Genomic DNA, 22139 nt, shown 5'->3' on the forward strand with positions numbered 1-22139 from the left:
CCTAATGGAGGTAGTTTGCCGTTGCCGTCCTCCAACCGTAATGGGGATGGATGATGATGATGATGAAGACGACTCAAAAACACCCAGTCATCTCGGGGCACGTCAAAACCCGTGCCCCCACCGGGAATGGAACCCGGCACCCCGTGCCCAGGAAGCGTGAACGCGACCGCGAGACGACGAGCGGCGAAGTTTTATAGAATAGAGAAACACTTCTCAGTGCATTGCAAGTACTGCCTACACACAACTTCTTCTCGGGAAAAAAAAGCTAAGTATCCACATTGAAGGCAGACTCTTGTTACAAAAGATGCTTCCTCTACACCACACCGAATCAAACAAGTTAAAATGTGCACATTATACTTGTTGTTTATAAATCGCTTGACTGGTGGACTCCTTACTTCTGAACTACCGGATACTGGAAGACTCCAAGCTGCTATTGCTTCGTGTACGACCACTGCCAATAATAATAATCACAATAATGACAATAGTGAGTAGGCTCTAAAGCTATGTAACAGTCGTTCCATTATTGGTGTTCTGTTGTAATGCCAATTAGTTCATTTATGTGTTGCGAAGTGAATAATAAGCAATCTCCGGTCCGTTGCGGGAAATAACGACTTGGAAAAGGCAGTTTCGTGAGATATAACATACCTGTTTCAAATCAAAGTATGTGGTTCCAGACACGTTTTAAAGTCTGAAATATCTATGATGTATACAGGGTGGTCCATTGATCGTGACCGGGCCAAATATCTCACGAAATAAGCGTCAAAGGAAAAAACTACAAAGAACGAAAGTTGTCTAGCTTGAAAGGGGCAACCAGATGGCGCTATGGTTGGCCCGCTAGATGGCGCTGCCATCGGTCAAACGGATATTAACTGCGTTTTTTAAATACGAACCCCCATTCTTTATTACATATTCGTGCAGTAGCCTACGTAAAGAAATATGAATATTTTACTTGGACCACGTTTTCGCTTTGTGATAGATGGCGCTGTAATAGTCACACACATACGGCTCACAATTTTAGTTGAACAGTTGATAACAGGTAGGTTTTTTAAATTAAAATACAGAACGTAGGTACGTTTGAACATTTTATTTCGGTTGTTCCAATGTGATTCATGTACCTTTGTGAACTTATCATTTCTGAGAACGCATGCTCTTACAGCGTGATTACCTGTAAATACCACATTAATGCAATAAATGCTCAGAATGATGTCCGTCAACGTCAATGCATTTGGCAATACGCGTAACGACATTCCTCTCTACAGCGAGTAGTTGGCCTTCCGTAATGTTCGCACATGCATTGACAATGCGTTGACGCATGTTGTCAGGCGTTGTCGGTGGATCACGATACCAAATATCCTTCAACTTTCCCCACAGAAAGAAATCCGGGGACGTCAGATGCGGTGAACGTGCGGGCCACGGCATGGTGCTTCGACGACCAATCCACCTGTCATGAAATATGCCATTCAATACCGCTTCAACCGCACGCGAGCTATGTGCCGCACATCCATCGTGTTGGAAGTACATCGCCATTCTGTCATGCAGTGAAACATCTTGTAGTAACATCGGTAGAACATTACGTAGGAAGTCAGCGTACATTGCAGCATTTAGAGTGCCATCGATAAAATGGGGGGGGGGGGGGCAATTATCCCTCCTGCCATAATGCCGCACCATACATTAACCCGCGCCGGCCGGGGTGGTCTCGCGGTTCTAGGCGCGCAGTCCGGAACCGCGCGACTGCTACGGTCGCAGGTTCGACTCCTGCCTCGGGCGTGGATGTGTGTGATGTCCTTAGGTTAGTTAGGTTTAAGTAGTTCTAAGTTCTAGGGGACTGATGACCACAGCAGTTAAGTCCCATAGTGCTCAGAGCCATTTGAACCATTTTGAACATTAACCCGCCAAGGTCGCTGATGTTCCACTTGTCGCAGCCATAGTGGATTTTCCGTTGCCCAATAGTGCATATTATGCCGGTTTACGTTATCGCTGTTGGTGAATGACGCTTCGTCGCTAAATAGAACGCGTGCAAAAAATCTGTCATCGTCCCGTAATTTCACTTGTGCCCAGTGGCAGAACTGTACACGACGTTCAAAGTCGTTGCGACTTAATTCCTGGTGCATAGAAATATGGTACGGGTGCAGTCGATGTTGATGTATCATTCTCAACACCGACGTTTTTGAGATTCCCGTTTCTCGCGCGCCGGCTTGGGAGGCCGAGCGGTTCTTGGCGCTACAGTCTGAAATCGCGCGACCGCTACGGTCGCAGGTTCGTATTCTGCCTCGGGCATGGACGTGTGTGATGACCTTAGGTTAGTTAGGCTGAAGTAGTTCTAAGTTCTAGGGAACTGATGACCTCAGCAGTTAAGTCCCGTAGTGTTCAGAGCCATTTGAACCATGTTTTTGCTAACCATATGCCTACTGGTACTTATAGTCTATAGTAGTTAGAATCTTTTTATTTAGCTGGCTGTTGTTTCTACTTGCTGTAATTGCTGTACTTCGTGTTATAAAGATTTTCTGTGAGGTAAGTGATTTATGAAAAAGAATGGGTTATTGTTAGGATTTCTTGCAATTCAGGGCTATTCTTTTGTGTTAATTATTGGAAGTCATGTTGTCAATGTATAGCAATCAGGTCGCGTTGGCCTTGTATAGTGTGGGTAATAAGTGAATACGTTTATCTGAGTTGCCTTTGTCAGGGAAAATTCTATAGCTCAGTGTTTAAAAAAATAATCAAATAGTTAGTTTCAATGTTCCTAGTGTGTAGGAGTCCTGGTTTCAAATCCTGGCCTTGGTAAAAGTTTTCATTTGTCACTTCAGTATGGATAGACACAAAAAAATGTTCAAATGTGGGTGAAATTTTATGGGACTTAACTGCTAAGGTCATCAGTCCTTAAGCTTACACACTACTTAGCCTAAATTATCCTAAGGACAAACACACACACCCATGCCCGACAGAGGACTCAAACCTCTGACAGGAGGAGCCGCACGAACGGTGACAAGGCGCCCAAGACCGCGCGGCCATCCCGCGCAGCTTACTGCGTTGTAAGAGTGGAACTGTCGATCTACCGTCAGTTCGCAGGCCACGCAAGTGCCGCAATGGAGAGGAGCGACGCAGGGGAAGTGTGTTCTGTAGCTAGTGTCTACCATTACTGTGGATAGTTAGCGTACTTATCCGAGAAGAAGTTGTGGATAATAGCGCTTCTGTTGTTGTTGCGGTCTTCAGCCCTGAGACTGGTTTGATGCAGCTCTCCATGCTACTCTATCCTGTGCAAGCTTCTTCATCTCCAAATACCTACTGCAACCTACATCCTTCTGAATCTGTTTAGTGCATTCATCTCTTGGTCTCCCTCTACGATTTTTACCCTCCACGCTGTCCCCCCAATACTAAATTGGTGATCCCTTGATGCCTCAGTACATGTCTTACCAACCGGTCCCTTCTTCTAGTCAAGTTGTGCCACAAACTTCTCTTCTCCCCAATCCTATTCAGTACCTCCTCATTAGTTATGTGATCTACCCATCTAGCCTTCAGCATTCTTCTGTAGCACCACATTTCGAAAGCTTCTATTCTCTTCTTGTCCAAACTATTTATCATCCATGTTTCACTTCCATACATGGCTACACTCCATACGAATACTTCTGATGCTCCATGAATTCCTTCGTCGTTCACACACACACACACACACACACACACACACACACACAAACTAAATATCATTAATCTTTCAGTATTTATAAAATAAGTGTTCCAAGAAAAATCTTTGATTGTACTGTTTACTTAGGTGCTCCAGTTGGTGATAATGTGGGGGAGGGGGCGAGCAACAGACGGCACGGCGAGGGGAAGAGTGGCGGTACAAGCTAATGTCTAATTGTACTTAGGGTCAGAGCATTCTCAGGTACCGGCGTCTAGAGAAGAGTCAAACATACCTGCCCAGTGGTCGGGGTCTACACAGCAATCCAAAAGGTCCCAGAGAGCGTAAACGACTTGTACCTGCACCAACCTCACAATGGATGCTGACCAGTGGCCACTAATGCATCTTTGACCAGGATTGCTCAACTGCCCTTAAGATTCAAGAAAACCTCCTGGGAACTAAAGGGACTTGCACACGTCCAGAATTTACTGACAACACTAATTTCACAAACCTTCAACATATTGAAGCAACCGCATACTGTCAATAAGTGTCAGCAGACAACACGATTTTACAAAGTTAAGATGTCAAAGATCCAAAAGAAAGCGTGTGCTGCAATTACACACATCAACAAAAGTTTGCATCACCTCGGTTCCGAGAGTTCCGGAACCTGTATCGAAAATTGGAATAGAGGTAAACATAGAAATCATTTCCGCCCTTTTTATTGCTCATAAAAACCACACATTGCATGTTGTACCACCATACAGCGAGACCTTCAGAGGTGGTGGTCCAGATTTCTGTACACACCGGTACCTGTAATATCCAGTAGCACGCCCTGTTGCATTGATGCATGGCGGTATTCTTCGTAGCATACTATCCACAAGTTCATCAAGGCACTGTTGGTCCAGATCGTCGCACTCCTCAACGGCGTTTCGGCGTACAGTGGTTGGTGGGCCTCGTTGTCCATAAACAGCCCTTTTCAATCTATCCCAGACATCTTCGATAGGGTTCATGTTTGGAGAACATGCTGGCCACTCTAGTCGAGCGATGTCGTTATCCTGAACGAAGTCATTTATAAGATGTGCACGATGGGGGCGCGATATGGTTCCACTATAGGTCGGAGCATGGCATTCACGTACCGTACAGCCGTTACGGCGCCCTCTTTGACCAACAGCGGCGTACGTCGGCCCCACATAATGCCACCCAAAACGGCAGGGAACCTCCACCTTGCTGCACTCGCTGGACGGTGTGTCTAAGGCGTTCAGCCTGACCGGGTTGCCTCCAAACACGTCTCCGACAATTGTCTGGTTGAAGGCATATGCAACACTCATCGGTGAAGAGAACGTGATGCCAATCCTGAGAGGTCCATTCAGAATGTTGTTGGGCCCATCTATACCGCGCTGCATAGTGTCGTGGTTGCAAAGACGGACCTCGCCATGGACGTCGGGAGTGAAGTTGCGCATCGTGCAGCCTACTGCGCACAGTTTGAGTCGTAACACGACGTCCTGTGGCTGCACGAAAAGCATTATTCGACATGGTGGCGTTGCTGTCACGGTTCCTCCGAGCACTAATCCGTAGGTAGCGGTCATCCACTGCAGTAGTAGCCCATGGGCGGCCTGAACGAGGCATGACATCGACAGTTCCTGTCTCTCTGTATCTCCTCCATGTCCGAATAACATCGCTTTGGTTACTCCGAGACGCTTGGACACTTCCCTTGTCGAGAGCCTTTCCTCGCACAAAGTAACAATGCGGACGCGATCGAACCGCGGTATAGACCGTTTTGGCACGATTGAACTACAGACAACACGAGTCGTGTACCTCCTTCCTGTTGGAATGACCGGAACTGATCGGCTGTCAGACCCCCTTTGTCTAATAGCGCTGCTCATGCATGGTTGTTTACATCTTTGGACGGGTTTAGTGACATCTGTCAACAGTCAAAGCGACTGCGTCTGTGATACAATATCCACAGTCAACGTCTATCTTGAGGAGTTTTGGTAACCGGGATGATGCAAAACTTTCTGTGATGTGTGTAGATACTTCACCCAAAAATAATGACATGTAGTTACGATATCCTTTCTTCCGCGATATATCGATGTTAAAATGGTAATACCGAGGGCTGGTACTTTTATTTTATATTTTTTCGCAGTTGTCGGTAAATATTTCGAAGTATTCTTTTGAAATCGTAGTAGAAAATAATTTTACTTTCACTGTTGGAAAGAGTCTTACCACTTTTCAAGCTTCCATCAAGTCGTCTTTCTTTTTCCGTGTGTGACGCAAGTATACGTGCCACAAAGAAGAAATCCGATTGCAGTAGGGAGGATGGCGGTTTTAGTGTGACTGGAATACTATCATGTCCAGTGTGAAGAAATGGCACACCAGTTGCGTTAAAAAACATCGGAATGGTAGAAAAGCCGTTGCTGATGAACATAAATCTAATTTCAAGATTGGCCTTTGTGGTGGGGGAGACGTGTCAGAGGAAATACTGACGTAATCGGCGTCCGGCGGTACCAACAGAAACTGCAACGTTTAGCTTCACCACGCAATTTTGATACTACAACTGCTAGGTCGCTGGCGTTGGCAGGAATGAAAAATCAGGGAAGTCGACACGAAGTAACAATACGAGTCAAGATAGACGTAACGGAACTAGAATAGCGTATTTGCCTCTATTGGTTACGGTAGAGAGATCGATCTTTCGGTTCTGTCTGTATATTTATATATAATATTGCATGAATAAAGGCTGGGAGAGTGTAAAGCTATCGTTAAAAACAAACGCCGCGCGGTTTTTTACGATTTGACCGGTCATAATAATAATAACACGCTTTTGAATACAATTAAAATATAACGGCAATACCTGTTTAGTGTTATTGGAAATAATATGTAGTAAATTAATAAGATAGCCGATCCTATAAGAAGAGGTAAAATTGGGCATATTGAGGTGTTTTGCTTTATCTACATCTACATTTATACTCCGCAAGCCACCCAACGGTGTGTGGCGGAGGGCACTTTACGTGCCACTGTCATTACCTCCCTTTTCCGTTCCAGTCGCGTAGGGTTCGCGGGAAGAACGACTGTCTGAAAGCCTCCGTGCGCGCTCTAATTTTATTTCGTGATCTTCTCGGGAGGTATAAGTAGGGGGAAGCAATATATTCGATACCTCATCCAGAAACGCACCCTCTCGAAACCTGGCGAGCAAGCTACACCGCAATGCAGAGCGCCTCTCTTGCAGAGTCTGCCACTCGAGTTTGTTGAACATCTCCGTAACGCTATCACGGTTACCAAATAACCCTGTGACGAAACGCGCCGCTCTTCTTTGGATCTTCTCTATCTCCTCCGTCAACCCGATCTGGTACGGATCCCACACTGATGAGCAATACTCAAGTATAGGTCGAACGAGTGTTTTGTAAGCCACGTATACGGCTCTAAAATGGGTAGTGTCATTACACTATCCAGCCATTATTTTTACAGGCAGCAATGTCTATGTTCTCTCCGTCGATACATCAATAGGTCTTTCGACATATCTGTACTCGATAACGATATTATTTTAAAAATCGATACATCGGAAACGTTAGTTTTAAAAATACGGCGTGTTCAAAAAATCTCTCCGCAGTGCAGTATCGTTGGTGTTGACGTGGACGTTTAAGTTTAGTTCCTTTGTTCGTTTGTTTCGTTTTTGCCACTGTTAAACTGCTAACCATTGAAGAACGTGAGTTTTTAGTCGAACAAGTGTTCAAAGCTGGCGGTAAATACACAGTTCCAGTTCGTCAAACATTTAATTTAGTTTTCCCGGAGACAACACTCCCACATCGCGATACTGTGTGGGATCTGATTAATAAATTTCGAAGTAGGGGTTCAGTGACAGATGCACCGAGAAGTGGTCGTCCTAGCGTTTTGTCTGAGGATAAACTACTCGATATTTCCGATAAAATGTCCACGAGTCCGAACAAGTCAGTAAGAAAACTCGCCCAGGAAATCGATGTTAGTGTCGGAACGGCGCACACAGCTGTAAGGAAAAAATTAGAACTTTTCCCTCACAAAATGACAGTCGTGCAAGAACTGAAAAATACAGATCATGGCAAGAGACTGCATTATTGTCAATGGTTCAAAAATTTCGTTCGACAGAATGGAAGGGATATTCTTAATTAAACGTGTTTCACTGATGAGGCGTGGTTTCATTTACCCAGGTACATGAACTCTGAAAATTCTCGTTTGTCGAGTACTGCAAATCCATTGTGTATTCATGAGGAACCACTTCATTATGTGAAAATACGAGTTTGGATTGCAATTACTAGACTTAGGATTGCGGGTCCCACATTTTTCAACGAAATAATAAAGGCACAACGGTACTGCAGTGATATTCTGTACCCATTCATAGGAGAACTTGTGTTAAGTGGAATACTGAACGGTTATTTTCGACAAGATGGTGCAACCGCGCATACAGTTCGCGTTTCAGTGTCACTGCTTGCTGATGTTTTTGGTGATCGCGTAATTTCACAGGGACTTTGGCCTCCAAGAGCGCCTAACCAAACACCACCTGACTTTTTTCTTCTGGGGTCCAGCGAAAGCAACTGTCTATAAAAACTGTCCAAAATCCATCGCTGAATTGATAAATGCAATACCCACTTTCACTGCTTCTGTTACAGAAGAAATGTTACAGCTTGTGTTTGGAAACATGATTAGACGAATTGAATTGTGTATTCAACAACTGGGGGACACTTACAAAATTTAATGTGAAAATTTGTAAGTAAGAATGAATATTCAGTAATTTAATAACTTGTATTTCAGTGAGTTTCATTTCGGTATATTCACTGCGGCATACGGCACGCGCGGCTAACAATCACACGGCACTGCGGAGAGACTTTTTGAACATCCCGTATCAAGAACCCTATTCCACATGCGCCCATTGCGTGCCTTTAAACCGCCGGGAGGTTCACCGTGAGTTCGGCAATCAACAAATTCAACACTCAAGCGCCAAAGAAACTGGTATGGGCTTGCGTATTTAAATACAGAGATATGTAAACAGCAAGAATACGGCGCTCCTATCGGCAATGCCTATACAGGGTGGAGAAAAGTTGTGTCATCCTGGATAGTTGATGCCAGTAGGAACCAAAATTACTGATGTTGTGTAGGTCGACAACTACGGAAACTTGGCGCCTCGCGCTCCGATTGGCCGTGGGATTGCCCTGTTGCCGTTCGTCGCTTTACGGGCAGCGCTATGGTTGTCGGTACTCAGATACAAACGTCCCTCTCCCCGTCCCTGCCCCAACGTGATTCGCACACGTGTCGAATGGGTCTTGCAATTTGCCTACAGCTGTCAGAGGCACTCACAGGCAAGCTTGGCTTCGGAGCACACACACGTCACCTGTGATTCAGTAATACAGTAAGCATTGCGGCACAGTATTCGTTTGAAGAACAACGAGATATGGTTTTTGTTTATGGACCAGATGACGGTAGTGCGCATGAAGCTCGATAGTCGTATGAGGAAAGGTACCCAGCAAGACGGCACCCACACCCGCAAACATTTACAGCAATTCACTGGCGACTTGGCGAAACAGGCTGGTTAGCGGGATATCGTGGTGATGCTGGAAGACCTCTAACGCATTCGCAGTTATGCGTTGCCCAGACCATGCAGGAACAGGGCACTCCCTCTGTCAACAGGAGCGCATGGCGCCAGGTTTCAAATGGCTCTGAGCACTATGGGACTCAACTGCTGTGGTGATAAGTCCCCTAGAACTTAGAACTACTTAAACCTAACTAACCTAAGGCAGGATTCGAACCTGCGACCGTAGCAGCAGCGCGGTTCCGGACTGAAGCGGCTAGAACCGCTCGGCCACAGCTGCCGGCGACGTCTAGGTACGATATTGACAGATGAGACGTACAGTCTTAGACATAAAAACTGACCGCCGGGCAGCCGCTACAGAGACTAAGTGCGAGTCGTTCACTTAAGGTGGCCAATAAATGTTTGTGGAATCATATGGGACTTAACTGCCAAGGTCATCAGTCCCTAAGCTTACACACTACTTAACCTAAATTATCCTAAGGACACACACTCACACCCATGCCCGAGGGAGGACTCGAACCTCCGCCGGGACCAGCCGCACAGTCCATGACTGCAGCGCCTGAGACCGCTCGGCTAATCCCGCGCGGCTGGCCAATAAAACCGACCGCCGCTGACAACGCTAAGTCTGGCCATGGCAATCTGCAAAATCTGGCAACACTGTGCGGAAGTGTCATGAGGAAGTGTTGTCTACTTCCGAGATGTTGTTGTGTTGTGTGAGCCCGTGGTCTAGTGGTGTTGCGTCCAGAATGGTCCACATTGCACAGGCCCTCCCGCTGCCATCAACTATTGGACGCAGCCTCAAAGCTGCTTTCGGATACTTCCTTACGGCTCTTCAAGGTCCGCTACGACACGCTCACCCTTCCCCCGCGAGCGGGGGTCCTCGGTCTTGTCAATGTGCGACTCCGAGCGGCGTCCTTGTACATGTGCACCATGCACAAGCAGTGGCACGGGGCACCTCCCTTACGCACAGCTTGCTGGAAATTCTAACACCACCGGTACCAGTCGGACACATCAAGCACCATCTGACGCACATGTCTGTTTTCGTCGTCGACTTCAGTTTTGACCACACACACTTACCGACCACGCGTTCTCCTCGACCTACAGATTTTTACACCCCCGTATCCAGCAACAATATCGAACTGAGACATCCGTCGAAGCGGTGGCCCACAGTTTGGCGTCATATCCACCAGCCTTTTCTTCTCTCCAACGTCCGGGCAACGTGGTACCATGTCGCAAGTGGAACATTCGCCACAAATCAACGTGTTCACGCCATCGGACTAACGGACCCTCCATTTTGTTCCATTTGCCACCTCGTGGATGACGATGTCCACCAACTCACTTGTGCTGCCACCAGTGACGTCTGGAAACTTGGCCGACAGTTCGTTTCCTGTTACCTCCGCGTTCCGCCGGACTCGATTGACCCGTGGACTGTTATCCATCCTGAGGATACTTATTTCCCCGCCACCAAAAATGGTGCGATTGTATGGGTCAAGGGATGGACGATCGCCTACATGTACGAGGGCAGTTCAATAAGTAATGCAACACATTTTTTTCTCGGCCAATTTTGGTTGAAAAAACCGGAAATTTCTTGTGGAATATTTTCAAACATTCCCGCTTCGTCTCGTATAGTTTCATTGACTTCCGACAGGTGGCAGCGCTGTACGGAGCTGTTAAAATGGCGTATGTAACGGATGTGCGTTGCAAACAACGGGCAGTGATCGAGTTTCTTTTGGCGGAAAACCAGGGCATCTCAGATATTCATAGGCGCTTGCAGAATGTCTACGGTGATCTGGCAGTGGACAAAAGCACGGTGAGTCGTTGGGCAAAGCGTGTGTCATCATCGCCGCAAGGTGAAGCAAGACTGTCTGATCTCCCGCGTGCGGGCCGGCCGTGCAGAGCTGTGACTCCTGCAATGGCGGAGCGTGCGAACACACTCGTTCGAGATGATCGACAGATCACCATCAAACAACTCAGTGCTCAACTTGACATCTCTGTTGGTAGTGCTGTCACAATTGTTCACCAGTTGGGATATTCAAAGGTTTGTTCCCGCTGGGTTCCTCGTTGTCTAACCGAACACCATAAAGAGCAAAGGAGAACCATCTGTGCGGAATTGCTTGCTCGTCATGTGGCTGAGGGTGACAATTTCTTGTCAAAGATTGTTACAGGCGATGAAACATGAGTTCATCACTTCGAACCTGAAACAAAACGGCAGTCAATGGAGTGGCGCCACACCCACTCCCCTACCAAGAAAAAGTTTAAAGCCATACCCTCAGCCGGTAAAGTCACGGTTACAGTCTTCTGGGACGCTGAAGGGGTTATTCTGTTCGATGTCCTTCCCCTTGGTCAAACGATCAACTCTGTAGTGTATTGTGCTACTCTTCAGAAATTGAAGAAACGACTTCAGCGTGTTCGTAGGCACAAAAATCTGAACGAACTTCTCCTTCTTCATGACAACGCAAGACCTCACACAAGCCTTCGCACCCGAGAGGAGCTCACAAAACTTCAGTGGACTGTTCTTCCTCATGCACCCTACAGCCCCGATCTCGCACCTTCGGATTTCCATATGTTTGGCCCAATGAAGGACGCAATCCGTGGGAGGAACTACGCGGATGAAGAAGTTATTGATGCAGTACGACGTTGGCTCCGACATCGACCAGTGGAATGGTACCGTGCAGGCATACAGGCCCTCATTTCAAGGTGGCGTAAGGCCGTAGCATTGAGATTACGTTGAAAAATGGTGTTGTGTAGCTAAAAGATTGGGGAATAACCTGGTGTATTTCAATGCTGAATAAAACAACCCCTGTTTCAGAAAAAAAATGTGTTGCATTACTTATTGAACTGCCCTCGTATAATGATGGCGACAAATTACGCCTTGATTTCTGGCAGTACTTAAAAACCGCCTACAGTGAAGTCGAGCACCCACCGCGCTACCGCGCCTTCTTCGCCAATTACCTACATGCGATCTTTACGTCACCCCCGCTCAGTTGGATGGTGCCACACGCCGACAGCACTCCCCCCCCCCCCCCTCCCCCTGCTGACATCTGACTGTCCCCGCGCTGCTTTCGATATTGTAACCCACAGTGGAGTACGCGCATGGACACGCGCCTCCTTACTTTGATGCACTACACCAAAACACACTGTTTTTTTCCCACACTTCACTGTCTACTGCTTCACACCTCTTACAAGGGAACCTCCCCATCGCACCCCCCTCAGATTTAGTTATAAGTTGGCGCAGTGGACAGGCCTTGAAAAACTGAACACAGATCAATCGAGAAAACAGGAAGAAGTTGTGTGGAACTACGGAAAAAATAAGTAAAATATACAAACTGAGTAGTCCATGTAAAAGATAAGCATAATCAAGCATAGTGTCAATTCAGGAGCGCCGTGGTCCCGTGGTTAGGGTGAGAAACTGCGAAACGAAAGGTCCTTGGTTCAAGTCTTCCCTCAGGTAAAAGTTTTACTTCATTTTTTTTCGCAAAGCTATGATCTGTCAGTTCGTTCATTGACGTCTCTGTTCACTGTAATAAGTTTAGTGTCTGTGTTTTGCGACCGCACCGCAAAACCGTGCGATTAGTAGACGAAAGTACGTTCCTCTCCAATGGGAACCGAAAACATTTGATCGCAAGGTCATAGGTCAACCGATTCCTCCACAGGAAAACACGTCTGATATATTCTATACGACACTGGTGACGGCATGTGCGTCACGTGACAGGAATATGTTGTCGACCCACCTAACTTGTACACTTGGCGAATGGGTAAAAAGATTCTTCTACCTTGCCCGATTTAGGTTTTCTTGTGGATGTGATAATCACTCCCGAAAAAGTGATGAAAACATACGAGTTTGTCACATAAACTGCAACAAATGAATGCAACAGTTTCACAGTCACACAGTTTTCCCTGTGCTCTGTCAAAACATATGTTTTTAACGTTTTCCAATTTTTTCCGTGTGTAGACCGTCAAATCCTGCATATGTCCAAGCAAATCTGAACATGTCCTGGAATTTTCGAGAGCGAAGTTGATTGTGTGAGTGCCTGAACTTTGATAATTGACACACGTCATTTGCTAGAAAACAAAAAAGTTAAAATTTTTACTCGCAGGAAGACTTGAACTGAGCTCCTTTCGTACCGCAATTGCTTACGCTAACCACGAAACTACGGCGCTCCTCAGATCAATTTGTCCTTGATATGGCTTATGTTACACATCGACTACTCAATTTGTATATTTTGCTTATTTTTTTCATAGTTCCACACAACTTCTTCTTGTTTTCTCGATCGATCTGCGTTCAGTTTTTCAAGGCCTATCCATTGTGCCAACTTATAACTAAATCTGAGGGGGGTGCGATGGGGAGGTTCCCTTGTTAGCTTACATCAGCATTATTATTCTTTTTCCCTATACCTTGTTAATAAAAAAAATTTTGCTCGCCTTGTACGAGTGCAATGTCTCGTGTTATTTCCGCCGGTAGGATGGCATTTCTGTTGCATTTAAACTTGTACCTATAAAGATACTTTGTTCATTAACCCTGTTCCCGGTAAAAAAAATAATAAAAAAGTGGTAAGCGTCATGTCTTCTAAAATTACAGTCGCGTGTTCGCGTCCAACCGTATTTTTTTTTATTTTACCATATTTCGTCCCCCGTCTAAAGTTATGACTCTCACTGAACATCGAAGATAAATCGCTTCACATTCTACCCACCAGCAATAACAAATACTTCCAGAAAGATTTCCACAAGACAGCTCGCGGCTGCGTCGCGATCATGACAGCCTACGCTCGAGCGTTTCCTCGCGCTGCAGCGGCTACCGGCCACCGGCCAGACACCACCCGCCGCCTGAAATCCGGCGCCGCCCAGGTGAACGCGGCGCGACGCTGGCAGTGTGTCGACTGTCATTTTCTAATTTTAAAACCGAAGAAACTGCAAAAAGGGGGGGATTTAATGAGATGGGACCAGGATAAACTGAACGAACCAGAGGTTGTACAGAGTTTCAGGGAGAGCATAAGGGAACAATTGACAGGAATTGGGGAAAGAAATACGGTAGACGAAGAATGGGTAGCTTTGAGGGATGAAGTAGTGAAGGCAGCAGAGGATCAAGTAGGTAAAAAGACGAGGGCTAATACAAATCCTTGATTAACAGAAGAGATACTGAATTTAACTGATGAAAGGAGAAAATACAAAAATGCAGTAAACGAAGCAGGCAAAAAGGAATACAAACGTCTCAAAAATGAGATCGATAGGAAGTGCAAGATGGCTAAGCAGGGATGGCTAGAGGACAAATGTAAGGATGTAGAGGCTTATCTCACTAGGGGTAAGATAGATACTGCCTACAGGAACATTAAAGAGACCTTTCGAGAAAAGAGAACCACTAGCATGAATATCAAGAGCTCAGTTGGAAACCCAGTTCTAAGCAAAGAAGGGAAAGGAGAAAGATGGAAGGAGTATATACAGGGTCTATACAGGGGGGATGTACTTGACGTCAATATTATGGAAATGGAAGAGGATATAGATGAAGATGAAATGGGAGATACGATACTGCGTGAAGAGTTTGACAGACTGCTGAAAGACCTAAGTCGAAACAAGGCCCCGGGAGTAGACAACATTCCATTAGAACTACTGACGGCCTTGGGAGAGCCAGTCCTGGCAAAACTCTACCATCTGGTGAACAAGATGTATGAGACAGGCGAAATTCCCTCAGACTTCAACAAGAATATAATAATTCCAATCCCAAAGAACGCAGGTGTTGACAGATGTGAAAATTACCGAACTACCAGTTTAATAAGTCACCGTTGCAAAATACTAACGCGAATTCTTTACAGACGAATGGAAAAACTGGTACAAGCCGACCTCGGGGAAGATCAGTTTGGATTCCGTAGAAATGTTGGAACACGTGAGGCAATACTGACCTTACGACTTATCTTAGAAGAAAGATTAAGCAAAGGCAAAGCTACATTTCTAGCATTTGTAGACTTAGAGAAAGCTTTTGACAATGTTGACTGGAATACTCTCTTTCAAATTACGAAGGTGACAGGGATAAAATACAGGGAGCGAAAGGTTATTTACAATTTGTACAGAAAGCAGATGGCAGTTATAAGAGTCGAGGGACATGAAAGGGAATCAGTGGTTGGGAAGGGAGTAAGACAGGGTTGTAGCCTCTCCCCGATGCTATTCAATCTGTATATTGAGCAAGCAGTAAAGGAAAAAAAAAAGAAAAGTTCGCAGTAGGCATTAAAATCCATGGAGAAGAAGTAAAAACTTTGAGGTTCGCCGATGACATTGTAATTCTGTCAGAGACAGCAAAGGACTTGGAAGAAAAAAATCGTTCAAATGGTTCTGAGCACTATGGGACTTAACTTCTGTGGTCATCAGTCCCCTAGAACTTAGAACTACTTAAACCTAACTAACCTAAGGACATCACACACATCCATGCCCGAGGCAGGATTCGAACCTGCGACCGTAGCAGTCGCGCTGTCCCGGACTGCGCGCGTAGAACCGCTAGACCACCGTGGCCGGCGGATTTGGAAGAGCAGTTGAACGGAATGGACAGTGTCTTGAAAGGAGGGTATAAGATAAACATTAACAAAAGCAAAACGAGGATAATGGAATGTAGTCGAATGAAGTCGGGTGATGCTGAAGGAATTAGATTAGGAAATGAGACACTTAAAGTAGTAAAGGAGTTTTGCTATTTGGGGAGCAAAATAACTGATGATGGTCGAAGTAGAGTGGATATAAAATGTAGACTGGCAGTGGCAAGGAAAGCGTTTGTGAAGAAGAGAAATTTGTTAACATCGAGTATTGATTTGTCAGGAAGTCGTTTCGGAAAGTATTTGTATGGAGTGTACGGAAGTTAAACATGGACGGTAAATAGTTTAAACAAGAAGAGAATAGAAGCTTTCGATATGTGGTGCTACAGAAGAATGCTGAAGATTAGATGGGTAGATCACATAACTCATGAGGAGGTACTGAACAGAATTGGGGAGAAGAGGAGTTTGTGGCACAACTTGAGTACAAGAGGGGATAGCTTGGTAGGACATGTTCTGAGGCATCAAGGGATCACCAATTTAGTACTGGAAGGCAGCGTGGAGGGTAAAAATCGTAGAGGGAGACCAAGAGATGAATACACTAAGAGGATTCAGTAGGTACTGGGAGATTAAGAAGCTTGCACAGGATAGAGTAGCATGGAGAGCTGCATCAAACCAGTCTCAGGACTGAAGACCACAACCACAACAACAAGTTCTAGTTACCATCTTGCAGTTAAGCACTGGATTTTGCATACTTGAAAATCATGAACTATGGTTAAGCGTTGTAAAATTGGGTCGCAAGCGGAAAGAGGTGTAACATCTGCAACACAGAATTTACTTTTGGTATAATAGAGGGGTGAACGCAGATAATGAAATTCGAAAGATTTTAACTGCGTGCAGAGCGAGTGTTTTGGGAAAAATACACCATAAAAAAAATTTTCTTGTTTCAACAAAGATCGTTCTGGCAGGAATGATTTTCCACATTAAGGAAATCTCGACTTCTGATATATGTGATGGATTACCATTTAACCATCGTGCGACATTTGCATTCAACAGGCAAAGTTCAGAAGTCTGGTGTAGGAGTACTGCATGCATTAATTCCAAACATCAAAAATCAATGGAGTGACTATTATTGCAGTTTTGCTTGAACGTCATCAGGTCGTTCATTGAGCATTCCTATGCAGTACTGTTACTGGTGACGAGCTATCACGCCTTTATCGTTAACTTGATAAGAAGAAATGAAAGGCTGAGCCCTACCAAGAGACGTAAACTCGAGCAAAGAGTAGTGTGAACATAATATTTTCCATCTGATAGCTCCAAAGCTCTGTTTTTCACTGCGAACTCTTCCCCAAGGGTGTGTCCAATCACAGCTGGAACTTGTTGCCAACAACTGAGCAGTGTATCTGCGTAATTGGTCGGCGCATGTGTTGTTCAACAAAAAAAAAAAAAAAAAAAGAAAAAGGCTCTGAGCACTATGCGACTTAACTTCTGAGGTCATCAGTCGCCTATAACTTAGAACTACTTAAACCTAACTAACCTAAGGATATCGCACTCATTCATGCCCGAGGCAGGATTCGATCCTGCGACCGTAGCGGTCGCTCGGCTTCAGACTGTAGCGCCTAGAACCGCACGGCCACTCCAACCGACTCAGCAGTGTCAGCCTTACGTTACTGTGCTAATTACGGTATGGAAAAAATGGAACAAAGACTTCTCTAGAGCAGTGAAGATATTTGCACATGTCTGTATTCAGCAATGGCTGCCAGCTGCCCTAACACTTTACAGAATTGATACGGCAGGCAACACAACTACGAGTGGAGACCTCATTCGTCAGGAGATGGACGGAAACGTCAAAGTAACGTCGCTTTCCGAGTCATATTCAATCCAAAATGAAGTATTGTTAAGGTAGCTGAGTGTTCTAGCAATAACACTTTAATAATTCCCGTACGAGTATTCTGATAGCCAAAAGAATCCGTTAGTGTGAAATCACCGGGAACTACATTAATATCAAACTGGAGACAGTACATGGCCTCTTCCCTTCATTGGGTAACCTCTTACTGTTATTTAGGATTCTTTGTGTCCTAGGCGCACTGCAGATGGAACTTCACATTCACGAGGCGCTTTCCGCTATTCTTGACAAACATCAGCAACTTGTATTCACCGCGTGTATGATGATAATGGTACAGGTTGTGAGTGGGTGTGGTGGTGTTATGCTGTCAAACTGCTTACAGTAACGTTAATGGTGGCGCACATAGTCTACCCCTTCTTAAGTAAAGAGAGTGTGGTGGGTCGTCGCTTCTCTTTATTTGGCATCAGCTTGACTAATCTGATTTAATGAAAACAGTACTCCATTCGCGAGCTGCTAATGATACAGTATGACTACAGAGATCATCGTGCGGGTCTTACATTAATTCTGCAGTGAATTGCTTGACAAATACAGGGTGATTCAAAAAGAATACCACAACTATAGGAATTTAAAACTCTGCAACGACAAAAGGCAGAGCTAAGCACTATCTGTTGGCGAATTAAGCGAGCTATAAAGTTTCATTTAGTTGTACATTTGTTCGCTTGAGGCGCTGTTGACTAGGCGTCAGCGTCAGTTGATGCTAAGATGGCGACCGCTCAACAGAAAGCTTTTTGTGTTATTGAGTACGGCAGAAGTGAATCGACGACAGTTGTTCAGCGTGCATTTCGAACGAAGTATGGTGTTAAACCTCCTGACAGGTGGTGTATTAAACGTTGGTATAAACAGTTTACAGAGAATGGGTGTTTGTGCAAAGGGAAACGTTCTGGACGGCCGAGAACGAGTGATGAAAATGTAGCACGCATCCAGCAAGCATTTGTTCGCAGCCCAGGAAAATCGACTCGCAGAGCTAGCAGAGAACTGCAAATTCCACAATCAACTTTATGGAGAGTCCTACGAAAAAGGTTAGTTATGAAACCTGAACGTCAACTACCCGAGGCGATGGATCGGCCGCCAGGCAGCCCGTGACAGAGCACTTCATCACTGGCCTCCAAGAAGCCCTGATCTTACCCCCTGCGATTTTTTCTTATGGGGGTATGTTAAGGATATGGTGTTTCGGCCACCTCTCCCAGCCACCATTGATGATTTGAAACGAGAAATAACAGCAGCTATCCAAACTGCTACGCCTGATATGCTACAGAGAGTGTGGAACGAGTTGGAGTATTGGGTTGATATTGCTCGTGTGTCTGGAGGGGGCCATATTGAACACCTCTGAACTTGCTTTTGAGTGAAAAAAAACCTTTTTAAATACTCTTTGTAATGATGTATAACAGAAGGTTATATTATGTTTCTTTCATTAAATACACATTTTTAAAGTTGTATTCTTTTTGAATCACCCTGTGTTACAGTCACCTATGCAGCTGAAATGACTCAGTACACAGGTACTCTATGTTGCACGTTGTTAAGTGATGAGCTCGCTGCAATTCTGCTTTTACCGTTCGTAAATACTTGTATAATGACCATTCGTTATTTGACTAAATATACTCTACAAGCTGATTCGCATGCATATGATATGGGTTAACGCCATCACAAAGCAATGACTGAGGAATGGATGCCATTGAAGTCCCGTGGCAAGACAAATGTTCGCAAATCTACATCTACATCTAAATTTATACTCCGCAAGCCACCCAACGGTGTGTGGCGAAGGGCACTTTACGTGCCGCTGTCATTACCTCCCTTTTCTGTTCCAGTCGCGTACGGTTCGCGGGAAGAACGACTGCCGGAAAGCCTCCGTGCGCGCTCGAATCTCTCTAATTTTACATTCGTGATCTCCTCGGGAGGTATAAGTAGGGGGAAGCAATATATTCGATACCTCATCCAGAAACGCACCCTCTCGAAACCTGGCGAGCAAGCTACACCGCGATGCAGAGCGCCTCTCTTGCAGAGTCTGCCACTTAAGTTTATTAAACATCTCCGTAACGCTATCACGGTTACCAAATAACCCTGTGACGAAACGCGCCGCTCTTCTTTGGATCTTCTCTATCTCCTCCGTCAAACCGATCTGATACGGATCCCACACTGATGAGCAATACTCAAGTATAGGTCGAACGAGTGTTTTGTAAGCCACCTCCTTTGTTGAGGGACTACATTTTCTAAGGACTCACCCAATGAATCTCAACCTGGTACCCGCCTTACAAACAATAAATTTTACACGATCATTCCACTTCAAATCGTTCCGCACGCATACTCCCAGACATTTTACAGAAGTAACTGCTACCAGTGTTTGTTCCGCTATCATATAGTCATACAATTAAGGATCCTTCTTTCTATGTATTCGCAATACATTACATTTGTCTATGTTAAGGGTCAGTTGCCACTCCCTGCACCAAGTGACTATCCGCTGCAGATCTTCCTGCATTTCGCTTCAATTTCCTAATGCTGCAACTTCTCCTGTATTGCCTCAAGAAACAATTACATTCTAATTATCGAAGGACAGACGTCCACACAGTCGCAGGGCGTTGAAATACACCAACGACGGCAAATGAAAATTCGTGCCCGACGGGGTTCGAACCTGGGCTTCTTGCTGGCGAGGCAGACGCGTTGACCATTGTACTATCGGGACACAACGGCTGACTTGCCTGCGGCACCTCTCTACACACGCTCCTCGCCAGATGCAAATTCCCATCTTTTCCGCATGCGCGATACGCCGCTGTCCATTATTCCACTCGCTCACAGCCACACCGTGTTCCCGCGAGGGTTCGGACGATGACGTGCGTCTAGCACTGTAAATTTTCGATGACCAGCTGAGACCTTGATAATTATACAGGTTTCACGAGAAATAACAAATATTGTAGGAGGTGGTAGTGTAGACAAATTGCAAAAGAAATGCCATGTGCCCAATTTTTACTAACAAGGGAACCTCCCCATCGCACCCCCCTCAGATTTAATTACAAGTTGGCACAGTGGATAGGCCTTGAAAAACTGAACACAGATCAATCGATAAAACAGGAAGAAGTTATGTGGAACTATGAAAAAAATAAGCAAAATATTCAAACTGAGTAGTCCATGCACAAGATAGGCAGCATCAAGGGCACTGTATGCCCTGAAGCGACGTGGTCCCGTGGTTAGCGTGAGCAGCTGCGAAACGAAAGGTCTTTGGTTCAAGCCTCCCTCGTGTGAAAGATTTTTTATTTTCAGACTAGTATAAAAATTTTTGGGCACTCAAACATAATCAACTTCGCTCTCCAAAATTCCGGGTCATGTTCAGATTTGCTTGGACACATGCAGGATTTGACGGTCTACACACGGAAAAATTTGAAAACGTGCGACTGTGAAACTGTTGCATTCATTTGTTGCAGTTCATGTGACAAACTCTTATGTTTTCATCACTTTTTTGGGAGTGATTATCACATCCACAAGAAAACCTAAATCGACAAGGTAGAAGAATCTTTTTACCCATTCGCCAAGTGTACAAGTTAGATAGGTCGACAACATAATCCTGTCAGGTGACGCACATGCCATCACCAGTGACGTATAGAATATATCAGACGTGTTGTCCTGTGGAGGAATCGGTTAACGTATGACCTTGCGAGCAAATGTTTTCGGTGCCCATTGGAGAGGCACGTCATTTCGTCTGCTAATCGCACGATTTTTCTGTGCGGTGGCAAAACACAGACACTAAACTTATTACAGTGAACAGAGACGTCAATGAACGAACGGACGGATCATAACTTTGCGAGAATAAAGAAAGTAAAATTTTCAGGCGATGGAAGACTTGAACCAAGGACCTCTCCCTCCAGAGCTGCTCACGGTAACCACGGGACCACGGCGCTCCTGACCGCAGAATATCCTTAATGTTGCTTATGTTTCACATGGACTACTCAGTTCGAATATTTTGCTTATTTTTTCGTAGTTCCACACAACTTCTTCCTGTTTTATCGATTGATCTGTGTTCAGTTTTTCAAGGCCTATCCACTGTGCCAACTTATATAACTAAATCTGAGGGGGGTGCGATGGGGAGGTTCCCTTGTGAGTACATACAGCTGTGTTCAAGGATTTTCGTTTCGTTTCGTTGCTCCTTACAGAACCCTGTTGTCTACACTTCCTTGAAAATGAGCTTCGAGTCTATTGGAAGAGGTTCCTTGCTACAAGAGTTGGTACGTTACTCCAGCATGACGGCGCTCCAGCAGATTCTAGTCGTCAGGTGACACATCATCCAAACGTAACATTTCCCGGAAGATGGATCAGTAGATGTGGACACTTTCCTTGGCCACCAAGGTCCCCAGACCTTATCCTTTTGGATTTTTGCCCGTGGGGATGATTGAAAGGCGAAGTCTACCAAAAAAAAGTAAACCCAAGAGCCGATTTGATTGTTCGGACAGTGAATAGTGCAGCTCTCATAAAAGAACGCGAAGAGTGCTGTTCGTGCGGGAATATTTGAAAATCAACTTTGAACGTTTAGGATTACGTACTAGGAGCTGTATCTCTGCACTCAATGAA

Source organism: Schistocerca piceifrons, chromosome 11, assembly GCF_021461385.2.
Source record: "Schistocerca piceifrons isolate TAMUIC-IGC-003096 chromosome 11, iqSchPice1.1, whole genome shotgun sequence".
Taxonomy (NCBI): Eukaryota; Metazoa; Arthropoda; class Insecta; order Orthoptera; family Acrididae; genus Schistocerca; species Schistocerca piceifrons.